General features: G+C 40.6%; 2 long non-coding RNA genes across 2 annotated transcripts in view; one reads left to right on the top strand and one right to left on the bottom strand.

Moving 5' to 3' along the window:
* Window positions 1-5497, top strand: part of LOC115471743 — a 29044-nt gene extending 23547 nt beyond the window's left edge. Inside the window, exon 3 of the long non-coding RNA XR_003942408.1 lies at window positions 3903-5497. This is a non-coding gene — a long non-coding RNA (uncharacterized LOC115471743). The remainder of the gene's footprint in view (window positions 1-3902) is intronic.
* LOC115471744 lies at window positions 107-13996 on the bottom strand. The gene is made up of 3 exons (XR_003942409.1): window positions 13985-13996; window positions 6727-6732; window positions 107-2867 (listed from the first exon to the last, which is right to left on the bottom strand). It is a non-coding gene; the product is annotated as an uncharacterized LOC115471744 (long non-coding RNA).
* Between the last annotated feature and the right edge of the window lie 6847 nt (window positions 13997-20843).

Genomic DNA, 20843 nt, shown 5'->3' with positions numbered 1-20843 from the left:
GCAAAACCTGAGCATCCCTAGGGTCTTCCCTCCTACCCTCCGGCTCTCTTTTCTCCGGTGGGTAGCTGGGGTCCCTCTTCCTTTCGGCATATTCCTTACTCAGGCTAGAATAATCATAGATTTATTGTTCCAAAATTAACCTCAACTAGATTTGCCCATTATAAGACACCAATTCGGTCCTGCCTTCTATTCTTTATCCTTTTGAAGCATGCTGCAACACTAGTCTCCCAACAGAGCCACCTACGGTTGCATTATTGGAAGGAGAATTTTTGGACTTATTTATATGATCTAAAACCTGCTTCACTTACTTGACCTTTACCCATTTTTTGCTTTTATGTAATTTCTGTTCCAGGCTTTATGTCTGCTAATTGGATGTATAAGTATATGTTTACGGTTTGATTCGTGTTTCATAATCTATTTTTCTGTATATGCCTTTTTATCATTCCACTACTGGCTGCTTTCTTAGGCAGATCACCATTTATAAGTAGAATTTACAAATCACATTTCTTTAATAAATGCCTTTGCAGACACAATGGTCAGAGACTCTGCAATACCTGCCCCTTTACGAAGTACCCTTCCTGGATCAGGCACTGTCTGCCGCTGCTGTAAAGCTGCAAGATTCATACTTCCTGATTCAAATTTTTGAAGTCTGCTACAAAACTTGACTCAGCCATACTTAATACTGTATGAATGGGGATTTATGGTTCTAGATTTTTCATGTATTTCATTATTTGTCATTATTCTCACTGCCTTGTTTGCAACAGTTTTGTTCATAACAAGAGAATTTACATTCTGTATTGCTCTAGCCTTTGTGAAACAAATGCTATAACATTTTAACCTTCTTTTGTTTTGAGCTGTTTGAAGTTGTTTACACACAAACCCACTGGGGGGCCATCCCTTTATCGCTACCCTTCTGACTGTTTTTCATTTTCTGTTGCTGAGCACTAATGTCCACATATCCTCAGCCTATTGAGCTTAGCAAGGCCCAAACATGAGACTGCGTTCTACTTCAGGTCATCAAAGAGGTCTAAGGCATCCAGAGTAGACCAACTTCTTGCGAGGGTAAGCCCGGCTATAAAGGGGAGGTGCTTCAATAGGAACCCTTTTCTCAAAACCGGTGAAGAAACTAATAACCCAAGCAAGAATTTAGGGTCAAAATGGAGGTTTTGACACCTGATACCAGATGACCCACGTGAACAATTGACTGACACAACAGTGTGGACTCACCAGTTTGGCCTGTATTTCTGCTCCTGTCTAATCTGGACACTTTTGCATTTGCACTCTTACGTCTACATCGTCTTTCTTTCAAGGACATTCTTCCTGTACAATTTGGGACTCTTGCCATGATGAAATATGCTAATGAAATTGTTTTTCTACTGTTTCTTCTGCCTAGTTTTCTACTACTTCATATCATATGCTGTCTACTGCTATACTGGTTAACTCTTCTTCTGTTACGGTTAACTGTACTGTAATCTTTATTATATATTTCCTTTTCCTCTACAGGTCAACATTTAGGTCAAGTATTTTCTTATGTGACAACTATGACCTTAGTTCAGCTCCCCAGGCATAACTAGGTTTAATTTGGGTTCCTTAGTTTCAAACTATTCTACCCTTCATCAATTGCACCCTGCTACTTATCTGTACAGGTGATGATTTCTCAGTCATCAAGAGGGGAGGGTAATGATAGCCTTGCCTCTGGTTATCCAAAAGCTCTCAAAGTTGGAGACTTGGTGCACCGGAAGTACTACACCAGCCACCCCCACCAGTCCAATGATTGCCACTCCTCCTAAACCCTCAGCCACCACTTCCTGACCTGATACCTATGTCAGAAGGACGTATTCCAGATTTAAGCGAAGAAAAACAAACAGCTATCCTGTTAAACTATTATATGGACTGTTTAACTGGCTGGAAACCATGAGATGCGTTCAGTAGAAGTCTCCTAGATGCACAATGATATCTTCCATGTGAACCCCTGCCTGACTGAGTGAATCTTTCAACAGTATACAGACTGCTGTTTCACAATACCAGAACCACCTACACCGACTTATAAAATCCTCTGATGCCAAAATTGTCTACTTATCAGATCAATGACATTTTAAGTGACTTTGAATTACCTGATTTCTAGCTGCTTACATTTTAAAACTACACATTATGGACTTTTCCAAAAGATTCTATTCTTTTTACTGAATTGTCCCTTTATATCACAAGCTGTTTTATGCACTGCTAATGTTATACAAATGTTCACCATGCTAGGGAAAACTTTTATACATCTCCGTTGCTGTATAACACCCTATATCAAAAGTTTAGTACAACAGTTAATTGCTACTGCTTTAAGCAAGAGAGAACCTACAGACCACTGTGTCCTGTATGAACACTTTGTGGCTGATACCGAGCTTATTGCTGGAACAAAGGAAGAAGAACATTATGTTCCTATGTATTTTCCAAAAACGCTATAACTCAACAGTGCCTTCATATGCGATCTAGATCTATTACACCCAGAGTTTTGCCATTATCTTGCTCATAATTATAAGACTGCTGTTTAACCTGCAGTAGTTATTCATTATTTGGCCAATATTAACCCTTTTTAAATGCTACAATGAAATATTTCTTCCATAATAATTCTAGTTTTTAACTATATCTACACAACCAAAATTTGACTAATGATTGGCTCTGTAATAATGATATATTAGTTGATTGCAATCATATGTACTCAGATTTGTTGATTCTATTGTATGACACATAGACTTAGTTGAATTCTCATGTTTCCAAGTTTTTCTCCGCCCCAGAAGGGTAGGTATGGGATAGTTAGGCCCCTTGGGTTGGTTATGATAAAAGGGGAATCCCAACGCTGCATTTCATTCAGCATGCTGACTCTTGCTTTGGCCTAGTCCCTCATCATGTCAGAGCACCCATGTCACCTCAGATATATACATCTCCTCACTAGACTCTAAGAGCCCTCTGGAAAGGATGGTCACACACTAGAAGTATCATGTGCCGGCCCCCTTCCTAGGGGCCCAGCAAGAGCGTAGTAGAAATCCTATTGCTTCCCCTGCCCAAATCGTTAATACTACGGCCCTATAGCTTCCGCAGCCCCTATTATATACAACCTTACTCCTGAATCATGTGTTCAGCAGGTGGGGTCTGCCCATGCGAGTGGATTCAGACCAAGGATCCCAGTTTACTGCATAAGTAATCCAATTCATGTGGAAAATGCTCGGAGTGAAGAGTAAATTGCACATTGCCTACAGGCCTCGGGACAAGTGGAAAGAGCTAATCACACCATCATTACCATTCTGAAGAAGTACGTGTCATCTTCAGGTAAGGATTGGGACATGAAGTTACCATTGGTCCTCATGGCTATTCGTGCCACACCCCCACCATTTTACAGGAGTGTCACCCTTTGAGATGATGACAGGTAGGGAAATGATGTTACCAATTCATTTGCTGTACAGGACTAATGATGTGAACTTAACCAGTGCTACTACCTTTCATGAGTATGTCACTCATTTTCATCAACATTTGCAGAGTGTATTTGCCTTTGCCCAAAAGAACTTGGAAAGTAGCGCTAGAGGTAGAAAAGCCTACTATGATCAAGGGACTGCCTCCAAAGAATACCAAATTGGTAACAAGGTATTCTATTTCAATTTTGCCAGAATCAAGGCTAAAGAAAAGAAATTTCTGCCCAGTTGGCATGGTCCATTCCCTATAGTGGAAAAAGCTTCATCTGTGGCTTACCAAATTCGCCTCAAGAAAAATTCTCAAGGTGAAGATGTCCTTAAATCGGTCCACATCAATCAGTTAAGACCGTGTCATCCCAGTCATTTTGCCCCAGATGCGTGCATTGTTGAAATGACCCAATCTAATCATGAAGCAGAATAGCTGCTTCTTCTTATGTTTTTCAGCTACAGAAACAATCGTGAAGATTCGGAGCTGTTGCCAACTGATTGACCCTGTTCCCATACCTGATGTCGTTCTTCAAGATGTTCCTGACTTCCTGCTTCCAAATCCATTTGTGGTTTTGAACATTTCTTCCTTTTTGTCCTCATGATTTCCATTGTCTACTCATGACTATTGGATTTTTCTTTTTCCAAGAATTTTTCTTCTTGTTGGGGGGAGGGTTTTTTTTTTTTTTTTTTATCTTGTCAGATCTAGTTGTTTCTGAAATTGAAGTTCTGGATGTGTTTCGTGGACATTTTATTGACTTTCTTTTTGAACTGTGTCCAATTCTTATGTTTTAAGACTTTCTTCATCATCACCACCATTACATGGACCATTTTGTTTCTGTTGTCTTCTTGGTATGAGAAGTTGTCCATTTACACCTCATTCATCAAGGTCCACCACCATTGACTTTGCTATATTTTGTGGAGGTCAACCATGAGTAACTCTCCACTATGCAACATCTTTGTTTTTTTTTTATCATATTATGTACTCATTTTTGCTAATGCTTTTGCCATGCATTATGTAGTATAATGATTTGATTTTGATTGTAGTTTCATGTGTTAAGACATTATTACTAACACCATATTATTTGTTCCAGTATTCAGTAATTTGCTGTATTAGCATTTTTGAATTAACTTTTGAACATAGTTATATGATTGCATGAAGCATTTGCTTCTAGTTTTCATTTTTACCGAGTGTTAGTTTTGAGTTGCTGATATTTACTGTTTAAGCTTCTCTCTAGTCTTGACCATGAGTCCTGGTTCTAACCTTTCTAGTTGTATTGTTAGTTAAGTTGGAGAGGGCATTTACTCCGTTGTAGTAATTTCCATCTCCAAGGGGGGGAATCTGTAGGAGTATTTACCTGAGATCTCACCTTTGCTGGTCTTGGCCTATACATCCATTGCTATACCATATGGATTTTATAGCTTGTGGCCTGTATGTATCAGTAACCATCAGAATCCAGCTTGGTTACAAAAAGGAAAATTACTGCTGAGCATTCCAAGATGACTTCATCTAAGGACATATTCTTTGTTTCAAACTAGCCCAGTTATCTCCAGGGAAGATCAGAGCAGAGAGACACACATGGCTCCAGGAGTATGGGAACAGACAGGGAGGTTTGCATGCCATCGATAACAGTTCATGGCTACAACAAAGGCTCGCTTCATGACCATGAAGCTGGCTGGACATTATTATACCATCTGTGATTGGTCCACAGGTATCATCTGACCGATGGATGCCAAAGTTTGGACTGAAGAGCAGAAGGAAAAGGGAGACGCCCAGAAGACTTGCAGGTGGATAGAAGACTCAGGAAGAGCAAGAGACTGATTTTCCTAAACACCAAGTGAACTGCATACCTTGTAACAAACTCACAAGGTTAGCTCAGCAACAATACTTAATGACTGTCATCTGCATCGAGAATACAGATCTCAGACTTATTCCTAGACTGAGAGACTCGCTGAGGCATCAGCTTGAGTGTCAGAGGAGGAATCCGCTTCTTTACCATTGGAAGTCTGCCACGGACAGGCAAGGTGAGATAACAGGATATACTACCTATGGTCCCGGGGATAATTAGTCCTTGGCTTTTGTCTGAGACAGATGGGTTTTACGTCATGACTTATGGTCTGTGAATTTAGCTGCTAGCTGTGTATTTTGCATATGACGTGTGGTGTAAGTTCTCATAATAATCATTAGGATATCAGTATTGTGATTGGTTGTGTAATCACTCATTTGGTTAGTCCATTAGGATAATCATATTTCATTTTCTATGTTTTGGTGATATTCTGTTTTTATAGCAAGTTATTTTGTATTTTGCTTGGCATTTTGCTTCAGAACTATTTATATATATATTTCTTTACCTAATAAATAATATATATTCCATCTGTGACACTGTTCCTTTTTCCAACACAGCTAGCTTGCCATTGGGCCAAAGAGGTACGCTTCCCCTAGACACAAGTCCAGAATAAATGCTATTTAGTAGTGTTCTGTCAGCTAAGTACCTCTAGATATATATTAGGAGTTGTCCTCCTGTATATAGCATACCTACATATTGGTGGCTCGCCCCTTTCTTACAGTCCAAGGAGGAATCTTTACTGCCCCGTTATCACATAGCCTTGCTGAGAGCCTTGGAGAATTGTGAGAGGGCTTAAAGCTTTGGAGAGATTCGGGGTCATAACGTCGGGGATATCGGTTCCTGCTTCGGGGAACAGCAAGGCTTCATTGCCAAATCTCAGTGGAGAAGGAGTGACTTTGAGTCCCCCTGTTGGCATGACCTCTCCAAGACCCGGAAACAGTAACGCTTCGCTATGGAGATCGACAGTGGAAACGCCCGAAGTGGGTTAGGATTCTCACGCGATCCGAGGACGTCCTGGCGCAGCATTGACTCCGGATAATAAACCAACTGGGGGATTGGAGAGTGAGCTCTTCCCCCCGAAGATATCTGGAGCGGTTTCTGTGGAGAAATTGGACCTGGTGAAGCCAAAAAATGTCATAATGGACGCACTATGGGAAGTGCTGCAGAGTGAATAATTCTCTTCTTCAGATGTCAAAAAATTGTCAGGAATAAATATGTGATTATATCAATACTTATCTAACAAAGTGGAAGTCCAAGATATAAAAATAGAGACTTTGATTACGGAAATGGTTTCTCTACGAAAATCAGTTAATCTGGTAATGAAGGACAGTCATGTTTCTTGTAAAAAAGTGGAACTTCTGGAGAACCAATTAAGGAAAAAATAACTTGAGAATGATAAATCTTCCTAAAATACCCTATATAGAGAGTTATACTACTAGTGACTTTTGCCTTTGATTTAGATAGGAACAATGTTTTGAAACTGTATTTCCGATACATGTCTGATAGTTTTTTGGGTTCAAAGATAAATATATTTCCTGATATATCAAAGGAATCGCAGACTAGGAGGTGTGAACTCTTGGCTTTTAAGCCAAGAATCATTGCCCTAGGTGGGACCTTCCTAGAGCGATTCCTTTGTGTTTTATTTCCTTATTACTTATTTGTTGAACTCAAGAAATTACAAGAGTTTGTGGAGTTAAAAGAACAGATGAAGAACCCTCTGCAGCAACTTCCTTTAGTTAGCACTGTACCGGCTGCAATTACCGATTAACCTTCCTCCCTCAGAAAATATGCATTTGTAAGATTAACCACTTGGTGTTTTTCTTATTTTCTTTGAGATTGTTTTCCTGATCTTGGATCCCCCAATTGTGGACAATTATATATATTGTTGTGAGAAAATGTTTTTTCTTTTTCCTTATATTAATTTCTGTTTTTCCTTACATTTACGTGATAAATGTGAATGTAATTATAAAATGATAAATAAAAAAATTTAGAAAGAGTCCTGGAGGATTTACTGAATGGAGAAGGAGACCATTTGTCCAGGTTTCTTGAGGCTTCACTTAGCAATGTAAATAGGGGATATATTTTATTTTAGTTGTAGGCAGTGTTAATAGGTAAAGTATTGTTATTGTTTCAGCATTTATAAGTAAGAATAAGAAAGAACTATTTTTTGTGTAGTAAACATTTATTTTTTGCAGTTGATCTGGGGATAGAAAAGTCTTTTCTTTTTGAACATTCTTTTTCTTGCTTCCCAGCAAGGATTGTTTGGATTGAGAGCAGAGAAGTTTTTTTTCCGTTGTTCTCCTTCACAGCCATGGGTTGGCACAAGTGAATTACAGGTGTGATGTTTTGCAGAGGGACAGTGAGCTGCAGTTTACAGCATGTTTATTTAGCAACATTCTTTTGTAAATTGCCTTGACTTACTACTACTACTACTACTACTATTTAGCATTTCTATAGCGCTACAAGGCATACGCAGCGCTGTACAAACATAGAAGAAAGACAGTCCCTGCTCAAAGAGCTTACAATCTAATAGACAAAAGATAAATAAAGTAAGCAAATCAAATCAATTAATGTGAACGGGAAGGAAGAGAGGAGGGTAGGTGGAGGCGAGTGGTTACAAGTGGTTACAAGTCAAAAGCAATGTTAAAGAGGTGGGTTTTCAGTCTAGATTTAAAGGTGGCCAAGGATGGGGCAAGACGTAGGGGCTCAGGAAGTTTATTCCAGGCGTAGGGTGCAGCGAGACAGAAGGCGCGAAGTCTGGAGTTGGCAGTAGTGGAGAAGGGAACAGATAAGAAGGATTTATCCATGGAGCGGAGTGCACGGGAAGGGGTGTAGGGAAGGACGAGTGTGGAGAGATACTGGGGAGCAGCAGAGTGAATACATTTATAGGTTAGTAGAAGAAGTTTGAACAGGATGCGAAAACGGATAGGGAGCCAGTGAAGGGTCTTGAGGAGAGGGGTAGTATGAGTAAAGCGACCCTGGCGGAAGATGAGACGGGCAGCAGAGTTTTGAACCGACTGGAGAGGGGAGAGGTGACTAAGTGGGAGGCCAGCAAGAAGCAGATTGCAGTAGTCTAAACGAGAGGTGACAAGGGTGTGGATGAGGGTTTTGGTAGAGTGCTCGGAAAGAAAGGGGCGGAGTTAAGTGACAGAAACTTCACTTCTGTTTGAGAGCACTAAACTTTTACTATTATAAGAGAATCCTGCACTCTATTGACGAGCCTTTTTCTTAGAAATAAACTGTTTTTTCTGTACTGTCTTTTGCTACCTCCTTTGAGTTGTGGAACTCCGTTTGTCTAGTAATTGTGTCCTGCAGTGAATTTCCTCTGGGACAGTGACCTTGTCCCCGTTTTGATTTTTTTCTCACTGGAGTCTCATGGGATTATTAGGCTGTTACTATTACTGTTGATTTAATTGCATTTTATATTTAAAATTACACTAATATTTTTGTTTTCTTTACAGCATGGGGGCATATCATTTTGAAGGGGCACTTTTGTTGTCTTATACATTGTCATGTACTCATCCTAAGAGAACGACGCTTTGCACACACCGTACCCTTGCGCTTCAAGTTGCATTGGCTGCCTGTACAGGAACGCATTGCCTTTAAGGATGTGATTTATATTGAATACAATCTCCAATTTCCAAAATTTCCTCAGAAAAATTGCAGAGGACTATATGTTACTGTATTTCTTGCCCGGTCTATGTGAAAATATATTGTTTTTCTTGTGTAGGCCAGCCAAGAATATACCTTTTGCCTGCCCTGTTAGGATTTTTCTCTTTTTCCAGCTTAATTTTCAGAGTGGATTAGATTGGTTTCAAAGCTTGTTATTAACTCTTCTGATTCTACGTAGTAGGTCGCCATATAAGGATAGCTTTTACATTAACTGTGATATTTACTGTAAGGCTCATGCCTGCATTTTTTCTGTTATGTCTTGTGAGCTGGTCACCCTTCCAGGCTCTGCCCAGGGCTGACCCTGCTTAGCTTCCTTCATACACAGTCACGGTTGGGCTCTACACTTCTCAGTAATTCACCAGGACTCTGCCTCAAACACAGGGGAGTTCTCTGCCTCCTCTTCACCTTCCACAAATATTCACCAACACCAGGCGTCTTATAACTAAAGGTTTAACATAATCTTCATGGCTTATTTCTTCATTAACGTAAACATTTCTTCTTCAATTCAAATATTTAAAGCAGTTCCTCAAACTTTCACAGTTCAAACAGCCAAACAAAAACATTTACTTTTCTTTCTCAGAGAGCAGTGCAGCAGTCACCTTTTTAGCAGAGAGATTCAAAAGTCCACAGAGTTCAGCCAGTACCTTCAAGGGGATCTTCTTCCTCTAGCTGCCAGGGCTCCAGCTCCACCCTTCTCTTTCACCACACAGGCAGGTATAGGGTGGTTAATTAGCTTCTCCACCCCTTTAGGCTCTTCCCCCTAATTCCAGGCAGGACCCAGCCCACAACCACCTACACCTGTTTCCAGCCCAGGACTCTCCTTGGTCCTAGCAACCTCCACCTGGACATTCCCCTACTGGCTCCCTCTAGTGACTCATCCTGGACATTTTCCCCCATTTCTATGGGAGCATCGCCATCTAGTGGCCTACCCAGGATAGGACAGCCCCTTACTCTTCACAGTCTACATGTTGCATACTTTTACACTCTTGTATTTCTGACGGAACTCTAAACTTTGTGATGTAATTTTATTATTTCCAGAGAGTTGCATTCCTCCCTGATAAACCTGAGGGACCATTTTATCAACTGTATTTTGACAGTGCAGTTCATCACAACAGGATTTCACGAAGTCCTGATGGACTCTTGCACTAAAAAGACTGGACGGAACTTATTCTCATCTGCAAATTATAGCAGCAGAGAATTTTGTTTTGTTAATGTTACTAGTGCAAGGAAATGTTTGTCTAGTAAGTATTTAATGTGTGTAGTTATTAGATCTCAATGCTAGAACTATATATATATATATCTGTGTTATGTTCCCCAGCTGCATGAGATTCCAGAGACGTAGCCCCAAGGGGGAGGAGTGTATCTAGATGAGTGTTTAGATTAGAAAGTTCAGATCTTTTATGTACCTCGAATGAAAATGTTTTGTGCTGCTCCAGAAAAAAGGAGTGCCTTTCTAGGCGATTGCCTAGTTTGCCCTAATTTGTTTAAATTGCATTCTTTTTCACCATATAGGAGATAGGTTGTTTGATTTCCTATTTGGAATTGTTATGTCAGTGATAAACTTTCTCAATTTATTGTTTTATATTGATTGAATTTGAAAGCATTTTCCCCTAACTTAGGGAGAGTTACTTGTTTTCTTCATTGTTTCAGCAACAAGAGGGATGCTTCTAAGTAACATATATACAATTTAGATGTTAATTTTAAACAGCTGGAATGTTAAACTTTTCACCCAATTTCTGTGTCCTTTATGAGCCTTGTTTTGTGTAAATGGGGAAACGATGCACCTAACTGATTACTTGGTGCCCTAATCTTATTTGTTATGCAAGCTGTTAATTAGTTTTCTTAGGACAAGTATAGAACTTTATTTTCACTAATTTGCACTGTTGAAAATAGGATGTTGATGTGATTTTATTTTTTCCTAATTTGTTTTTCCATAAATGAAGTGTGACTATCTAATGATTTTTAAGCAGAGGCTTGCTTGTAGCAGACCTGGTTTCCCAGAAAACCACAATGATAAAGATTTAAAATAATGTTTTTAATTGTACAAAGTAAAATTGTGAAGAAGTTGGAAAAAATCTCCCAGTCATTGTTGGGAAATTTTATGTAGAAGGTTACAGAGATGTTCAAGCAAATGAGAAGGTATATTTGTAACTAGTAAAAGAGGCCCGTTTTCAACAGAAATGATACGGGCGCTATCAAGGTTCCAGGGCCCCCTCCCTCTCTCTGTCCTCCGAGTTCAGCCCCCTCCCCTCCGAGTTCTGTGCCCCCCTACCTGCCTCCCTCCCTGTCCTCTGAGTTCCAGGCACCCCTCCCCTTCAAGTTCCAGGACCCTGCTCCCCACCCCTCCCCTTCCAGTTCCAGGACTGGACCTCTCCCCCTTCCCTCTCCTCCCCTGCCCTCCGAGTTCCATGCACCCCCTGTCCGAGTTCCACACCCCCGCGCCTCCCTCCCTCTCTGTCCTCCGAGTGGAAGTAGGACGTGTGCAGCTGGCCCTCCCCTTCGTAAGTGCCAGCTGTTATTTAAAACTTACCTGGTGCTCCGCCGGCAACAGTGAAGTCAAGCAGGCACGGCACTTTACACTGCCTTCGCTTCTGTTTCAGCTCTGCCTCTGGTCTCATCCTTCCACAAACAGGAAATGAGGGCGGGACCACAGGCAGAGCTGAAACAGAAGCGAAGGCAGTGTGAAGCGCCTTGCCTGCTTGACTTCACTGTTGCCGGCGGAGCACCAGGTAAAAAGTTTTAAATAACAGCCAGCACGTACGAAGGGGAGGGCCAGCCGCAAACGTCCTGCTTCCACTCAGAGGTCACAGAGAGAGAAGGAGGGCGTGGAACTCGGACGGGAGTGGAAGGAGGGAGGGAGGCATGGAACTGGTGCTGGCTTCTCTTCCCAGGTCGTCATGAACTGGGGGGGGCGGCGATTCTGTGCAGATCTCCGGAGGATGGGGGCGTGGAACTCGGACGAGAGTGGAAGGAGGGAGGGAGGTAGGGGGGGCTTGGAACTGGTGCTGGCTTCCCTTCCCAGGTCGTCGTGAAAAGGGGGGGGGGCGATTCTGTGCATACCGCCGGTGGCTGGTGCTGGCTTCCCTCCCATCTCACTTACCATTGGTCCGCCCTGTGACGTCATCCCCAGGATGGACCAATGGGAAGTGTGTTACGAACCCAGGCATCCGGACTGAGGTGCAAATTATTATATAGGATGAGACATTGTAAAGTTGTTAATGGGCAAGTTGTGTGAACTGTTTAACAGTACATATTGTGAATAGTTACGTTTCAGGAGTGACTGCTAGTATAATAAGCAGCGTGTATAGAAAGGAAATTGCAGGTTGTGTAGAATCATGAGCACAAGTCAGCACCCCAGCACAGGTCAAAAAGGGCAGAGGCTAACAAGCCGGTACGACTCTGGAATCTATCGGAGATTGAGAAGCCTGTAATTTATTAAAGAACATGAGCCTGTGTAAACTCAGGAATTTATGATTTATTATGATACCCTTATGGGCAAGCAGGCTTGGGAAAGAAACTAGTATAAACAACAAGAGAATGTGATTTAGCAACTTAAGGGAAAATAGATGATGAGAACAGAATGATGTCTGAGGAAGATAAGTGCTGAAGTAATGTGAAGCATTCCTTAACACAAAAGGTATAAAAACAGCTGTACCAGAGCAGTACGTTGGAAGAGACAGTCACAGATTACATTTCTATGTAATAGTGCTGCTTTCCCATATGAGAAAATACTGATTTATATCTGTATCTTGGTAAGTAATAAAAGAATTGCTTTTCTCATACGCGTTGGTTTCCTAGTCTTTTATCTCTCTAAATTGCGAGTGGCTGGTGAGTACTAATTTGGGGAGGTGATAAAAAGACTAGTAATTTAAAATATTGGTAACCCCCCGATGTCGATAGGAGGGATATTTGACTTCCCTGAGAGGTCAAGGTACCTATATATATATATGAGGACATCCTGCGAGCATGCCCTCAGGAAAACTTGGGCACCCCATTCAATTATGCCCCTCCACGTGTTTTTAAGTGGGTTTAAATAAAAAAAAAAAAGTATGTGATTTTAGTTCTCATAGGTTTGACAAACTCCTCATCTTGAAGGAGTATAGAATTTAATTTCCAAGGGGGTTTGATTTTAATATTAATGATATTATCCAAAGTTAAGGATATGGGAGAGTGGTCAGAGAAGGACCTGGAAAGAATGTCTGTATTAGTTAGCCAGGGAATCAAAGTAGTCAATATGAGAGAAACTATTGTGAAGGGAGAGAAAAATGTAAATACCGTTTCTCTGGGGTGGAAAAGGCACCAATGGTCAAACCCCAAGGAAGGTTTTTAAATCTGCTATCTTTATTAGAGATTTAGTTAATTTGGGAGGGCAGGAGGATTTCCTATCTAGAATATCTTGAACCTGATTAAAATTACCTCCCACTATGACCTGGGAGTTATCCATAGCAATGATGTTGGTAATAATGTCATGAAAGAATTGAGGGGAGTCCATAGAAGGGGCATACAAATTAACCAGGATGAAGCAGTGATTATATATATATATATATATATATATCCAGAAAGATCATCTGCGGCGCCGGCCAACCTTCAAGGGGGCGTGTTGGTAGGGTAGCGAAGGCGGGGTGGGGCGTGGTTACGAGATGGCTGGCTTCCCCTTATAATGGCAAAAAAAAAGGCCGGCTCAACGAGCATTTCGCCGGCCAGACTTGGTCCATTTATTTTTAGGACCAAGTCCCAAAAAAGTGCCCGAACTGACGACCACCAGAGGGAAGCGGGGATCACCTCCCCTTACTCCCCCAGTGGTCACCAACCCCTCCCACACACACACAAAAAAACATTTTTTGCCAGCCTGTATGCCAGTCTCAAATGTCATACCCAGCTCCCTGACAGCAGTATGCAGGTCCCTGGAGCAGTTTGTAGTGGGTGCAGTGCACTTCAGGCAGGTGGGCCCAGGTCCACCCCCCCCCTCACCTGCTACACGTGGTGGTAAATGTGAGCCCTCCAAAAAACCCCAAAACCCACTGTACCCACATGTAGGTGCCCCCGTTAACCCCTTAGGGCTATGGTAATGCTGTAGAGTTGTGGCCAGTGGGATTTGAGGGGCTCAGCACCCAAGGGAAGGTTGCTATGCACCTGGAAGCTAATTGTGTAATTTTTAAAAATTTTTAGAAGTGCCCCCTAGGGTGCCCGGTTGGTGTCCTGGCATGTCAGGGGGACCAGTGCACTAGAAATGCTGGCTCCTCCCACGACCAAATGCCTTGCATTTTGCCGTGTTTGAGATGGCTGGGTACGGTTTCCATTATGGCTGAAAATCGGAGCCGGCCATCTCATCTACACCTGGCGATCCTGCTCTAAAACCCAGTGAGTGATTTGGCCGGCGCCAAACGTATTTCAAAAATATGCTTGGCTCCGTCCCCTCGCAGAGTCGGCCCCAAAGATGGCCGGCCAGCGTTTGGCTGGCGCCGTTCGATTATGCCCCTCCAAGTGAAAGCAAATAAATTTCAATTAAAAATCAACTCTGTATTTATACAGTCTTATTATATATTAAAATTGGCCTGAAAGAGGGAACATATACACATAAAAATCACAGACTGCAGCACACAAAGACATTGAAGACAATCTTGAGCCTCATTATTGTTTTTTAACTGAGGATAAAAATGTAATCCAATTGAGGAGATCACTTGAAGCTATGAGTAAGGGTAGAGTGTGAGCGTCCTTTGCTCCTGGGCTCATGCCATTCTGACCACATGACTGAGCCACCTTCTCGACTAATTACTGACTCCCAGTGGTGTGAGAGAAGGTCCTGGTTTTGATGGTGATGTTTACCAGATGGATTTTGGAAGGAGGCTTTGAAATTGCTTAAAAAAGAGAGGGACAAAACTCACCAGCCAGAATCCAAAATAATCAACAGACTCGGTCCCTCCTTGCCCAATTCACCAAGCAAATTTAGCAGCTTAAATTACTAATTAGGTAACAGCAAAAGGTACTGCTAATAAATTTGAGCAAGTCTGTAAAAAGTTGGAAATCTTTTAGGCTCATTTTGAAGTGCTTGGCAACGATTGCATGGAACTGATTCGGAGTGTGTCAGATACTGAAGATGAAGGAGAGAACCCGACAGAAAGACCATTGTGAAGCATGAGGGCAGAACCATGGACCTGGAAAATCATTTTCAGTGAAATAATGTACACTTAGTGGGTCTCCCAGAGATTATTGCCAAACACGAATTGAGTGGGTTTTTTAAAATATGGATGATCCAGATCCATATATCCTCTGAAGCCCAAGTTTCTGCAAATGTGAAATCTTCTTGTTTTTTTTGTTCTGCATCAGATATATTCTTTGAAAACTTTTCTGGATATTTGTTTTTATTATATTCTCTTTTTTTATGCCCTGATTTATTGTCAGCTTGATTCTGTAATTCAGCTGATGCATGACTTAGGACTTCTAACCTTAAGAGAGTGCAGACAGTTCAGAATATTGCTGTCAAAATGTTTTGTTGACACTTCATCATCATGGGCATTTCATCATGCAACACTTTATCACATATTCAAGCTAAATGTATTCAAATTATTGAACAAAAAACTTGCAGCCCATGAATGGAGCGTGCCAGCACACATCCACTCTTGTTCTTGTGCACCTAAGTATGAGCCTTGTGTATAACTTTGTAGTCAATAAGATGGTGGACCACTGTGTAACTCTCAAGATGCCTGCCTTTTTTCTGTGGAGCAGAGTTTGCCCAACTCTGTAAAACAGCAAGGTAAGGTCAGACAGTATTTCAGTATAACCTTATCATAATATTCTACTTGCAAGCACAGCAACAGGGAGGGGTGAAGAAGGAAGTTAAGCCCTAGGACTGTTCTGTGCAAAGATTTATGGTTGGAGGTCATGAGACTGGTTTTGCAGGCACAAGTAAATCAAATGTTTTTAAATAAGGGGACCATCAACTGAAACAGCAGACTGAGAATTGTCACATATACATAGTTAGAAAAAAGGTATAAAGGGAGTGGTTTATTGCTACAGAACCAGGATTCTTGCTAGCAAGGAGAAGTATGTTGCTTCCAAGCTGGTCTAGTTCATCACACAGGAATAGACTGTTTTCTCTTTTGATATGTACTACTTATGAATTGTAATTGACAAAGCAGCAATTAGATGTCTATTTTCTTATTTGTAATAAATAAGCTTCTATGATAAATTTATGATTGGCTAATGGTGTATCTCTTCCTGTGTTCTTTAATCCAAATTATTTATCCAGGGAATAAATGTCTGAAAGTTTAGCCTTGCATCTTGCAGCCTGTGTAATAAGGGGGCATAGGTATAAGGTTAAACACAGCCAAGGAGTTTTTCTCCAAGCAAAGTGAACTTCTCTAAGACTGAAGTACAGTCCCCTCCCAGGGGCAGCGGTCGGGATTACACTTGATAAAACTTCTGAGACACAAAATGTTTACGAGGTTCATATTGAGATACAGAAGAACAGTGTTTTCAACCTGAAACTTCATCATGCACAGAAAGCTAAATATACTCAAATTGTATGTGCAGATAACTTGTGTGTCAAAATGAACAAAAATATTTTAAAATTCAAATAGCACATTCTACATAATGCACAATGAATATTTTCATCTGCAAGTGATTGTCCTAAATTGTTTTGCGCTTGCTGAGAAACAAACACTAAATAAAAGCGTACAATATACCATATAATCTTAAAGCTCTTTATATTCGTCTAGTGTAACCTAACAAGTTTTAATTAAACAACTCACTAATACTAACATACAGACAACAAGAAGGATGCCAGTCAAGTGTATGATTATTTCCAATTGACAAGAGGTTATATATATGCACTTGGTGCAAAGAGCTTCTAGCTCTCAGAGAGCAAGTCCAGTCTCTTGAGACTAGAGTAGCAGACTTTGAAGAGCTGAGGCAGACAGAAAGGTAAATAGAAGAGACCTATTGAGACATAGTAGAAAAGTCCTGTCTCCAGTCTGGCAGCCCCTATGCTTCCTGGAGGAGGGAGGTCACCTAGAAAGAGTGCATCACCCTGGTGAAGCAGAAAGCGATCCTGTACCTGCACTCTAGAGGATGCAATATCCTCTCACAATGAAGATGTGTCTCCAGGGGCTTCTGCTCAGGAGGGAAGGGTTAGGATGGCCATTTTAGTTGGTGATTTGATCATTAGGCATGTAGAAAGCTGGGTGGCTGGTGTATATGAGCATTGCTTGGTCATTTGCCTGCCTGGTGCAAAAGTGGTGGGTCTCATGCATCACCTAGATAAGATTTTAAACAGTGCTGAGGAGGAGCTAACTGTCTTGGTACATGTGGGTACCAACGACTACGTGAAAATGAGCATAAAGTCTACAAATAAAAAGGGCATATAGTCTCTGCATTTATCCAGGCAATCCTATAATTCTCTGCTCCTCCTTAATAGTTTTACCTCTGTTGATGTTGTAACCCACTGTTGCTTTTGTGAAGGGTGGTATAGCAAGATTAGTAATAAACATCACCATAAGCACATACATAAAATTACCTCTAAAGAAGGCAGTTCATGCATGTGAATGTACCACACTTGTGTAAGTGACTCATATTCAGGGCTCTTTTTACTAAGGTCTGTTAACTAGTTAACACATGTTAATGAATGTTACAATACGTTCATTTGAGTTAAGTGCAGAGCTAGTAAATAGGCCCACTGAAAATAATAGGGCTTGCATTACTTGATTCATGTACTTTGGTACATATGACACTGAAATCGTGCTAGCCGATAAGATTCGATCATTGGGTGTGATCCTTGACTCAGCCTCGACCATGGAATATCATGTACAGAAGATGATTGGTGTGATTTTTTTCTAAACTCAGAACGGTTAGACATTTAAGAGATTATTTAACACAAGGGAATTGTAAGATAATTATTTCGAGCATTATCATTCTGCACTTAGGGTACAGAAATAGTTTACTTCTAGAATTACCAAGAAATGTATTGAAGTCATTGCAGATAGCACAAAATACAACAACTCGTGTTTTTGAGTGGTCTATCCAAATTTGATTATACCTCTCCCATCTTTGATGTACTCACATTGGTTGCCGATTGAATATAGAGTTAAATATAAAATTCTGTTACTTCTTTTTAAAGTTCTGACTTATAAGGTTCCATTGGTAACTTCTTTAAGCTTCCATTTACATCAGCCATAAAGATCCTTGCGATCTGCCTCAGTGAATCTATTAGATGTCCCTTCCTTTCATTCGATTCACCTAGATGAATATAGAAATTCAATTTTTTTTTATGTTGCCGGTCCAAAAATTTGGAATACACTCAGTTCCAGTGAGACTTTCAGCCTGATTCCATATCACCACATATAAAGTTTTAGCTCCAAAACAACCCAACTTATCCTATCAGGACAAACCGTTCCAGAAGAAGAAATTCAGCTCAGAATCTGCCAGTCAGTCTCTGATTGTGTGTCAAGCTTCTCCTAGTTAGATTGAGGAAAAACATTTCTCTTTCCCTTTAGTTTCAGACCTAGATCTTTTCTACCCAGGGGAAAACTGTTTTCATCCTGGAACTGTTACTACTAATGGGATCAGCTGGGTCTGCTCTGTCTCCATCTATCTGCCTTCCTGTCATTGATCCTACCCCATGAACGTATGGTGACCATGTTGGATCAAAGCTCCGACATGTAGTTTCCCTGTTGTTAAGGTGGTGCTGACCACTAGACAAGTGGTTCTTAGTAATATATTCAGGCATTCTAAACAGTGGTTGTGGTCTGACCTCTACAAATGGTATAGGATCACAGTGACATACGTTCTTTCTTCTCTAATTTATTAGCTGCATTTAATTTAATTTCTTATATACCACCTGCAAGATATCAAAGCGGTGTACATTCAAGTACAGTAGGTATTGTTCTATCCCCGGAAGGCTCGTAATCTGAGTTTGTACCTCAGGTAATGGAGGGTTAATTGACTTGCCCAAGATCACCAGGAGTTGCAGTGGGATTTGAACCAGACTCCCCTGTGTCTCAGCCCACTGCCTCTAACCATTAGGCTACTCCTTTTCTTTGATATACATCTATCTTTGGTAGATCATTCCCATGTGGGAAAAGATGTCCTCTGGGGTGCACACTACTGACCTTTAGCATATTTGCTGCCTGCTCCTTCTTGTACTGTACAGAAACAAAAAAAAGGGGGAGTAGACCAATGCTGTTCCAAAGCAAGTGGTTTGTTGATGAATAACGGCTAAAGTGACTCAACGCAGTCCTGCGTTTCGGCATCTGATGCACCTGCCTCAGGAGTCGAGCATATATTTTTCAGCCACAAATGATGTCCTCAATGACACACTGTTTATCTATGCTCAGCTTGTCAGTATCTTTGATGCTATTTTAGTGGACACATTTGCTCGAATTGTCATTTGAGCCTGAAAAATATATGCTTGACTCCTAAGGCAGCAACACAGGACTGTGTCGAGTCATGTTTAGCCATTATTATTACTACTACTACTTAACATTTCTAAAGCGCTACTAGGGTTACGCAGCGCTATACAATTTAACATAGAAGGACAATCCCTGCTCAAAGAGCTTACAATCTAAAAGACGCGTGGGCAGTCAGACCGATAGGGGCAGTCAAATTGGGCAGTCTGGAATTCCTGAATAAATTACTTGCTTTGGAACCACATTGGTGTACCCCACTCTTCTTTTTGTTTCTGTTTTGTGGACTATGGTTAGGGGATATTTCTTCCTTTTTTTTAATTTTTTTGTCCTTGCACTAACATGTTGTGTTAAGACTCTACCATAAAGAAGTATCTTCAAGCTCTGAAAATACAGCATTATGCAATATAAAATTCCCTCAGAATTTTGACATTTTTTTAACATAAAATTAATAGCTATCTGAACTTTCTGAAGATCCTTATCAAATCAGTGAGAACAGTTTAATTAGTTATTAAATAGGATCAAATTTTGAATCTGAATTAGAGTTCAGACTCTGGCTTACACGGACCTGTTTTTCCTCTGTGATTTAGAAAAAGCAAAGATTAGCATGGATATTGCCTTTTCAAGGACCTTTCCAGTATTAAATAGATTGTTAAGTGCATTTTATGGCTGAAGAGTCTGTTTCAAGTTCGGTATTAGAGATTCAGTTCATCTCTAGGTGCTATATAGAACATACACTGGCTAAAATACTTTTTGGGGATAATACATACAGTCTGTATCTCAGAAGTACATAATAGAAATGTTTTAGCACTAGCAAAGACAACTCAAGATAAATTATCCTAAATTCCAGGACCACCCTTCCAGAAAACGTTTTCTTCCTGTGGCCAGGATACATTGGGTCCACATTATTTGCAGTCTCCGGATACAATAAATTGCCCAGTCCTTCATGCTTTTACAAAAAAAAAAAGAAAGAAAATGAGATTGGACCACTAGTGATTCATGAATTATGGTTAGATTGTAGGTACATTTTGGATCAGATAATTGCCCTGTTTATATGTTATCTTGCTTGCCCAAGGGATGATTTGTGCCTAAATATATATTAACAATTTATTGGTGATATAAAAAAAATATGTATATTGGTACGGCAAAGCAGTTGCAAACTTAGCAGCAAAACATTATTACATTATTTTACAGTTATCATTTATAGGCCACTTATACCAAACACTTTTAGATCAAAGCAGCTTACAACTAAGAAGTAGAGCATAACCCTAGATCACATAAAAAGTTATACAAAAGTCAGTTACATGTAAATTTGATAAACATCCAGGTTTTTAGCAGTTTATGGAAATGTACATAACTACTTTCAGATCTAATCATAAACAGTGACGTCCAAAATGTGGATGTTTCTGTGAGAAGGGTGTCCATGCCTGCTTTGCCTCTGACACCCCCTTTATTTATTTGGATTTTGGAAATACCAGTGC

The sequence above is a fragment of the Microcaecilia unicolor genome, chromosome 6 (genome assembly GCF_901765095.1).
Source record: "Microcaecilia unicolor chromosome 6, aMicUni1.1, whole genome shotgun sequence".
In the NCBI taxonomy this organism is placed as follows: domain Eukaryota; kingdom Metazoa; phylum Chordata; class Amphibia; order Gymnophiona; family Siphonopidae; genus Microcaecilia; species Microcaecilia unicolor.
Note: the sequence above shows the minus strand (reverse complement) of the source record. Positions and strands in the feature narration are given on the sequence as shown.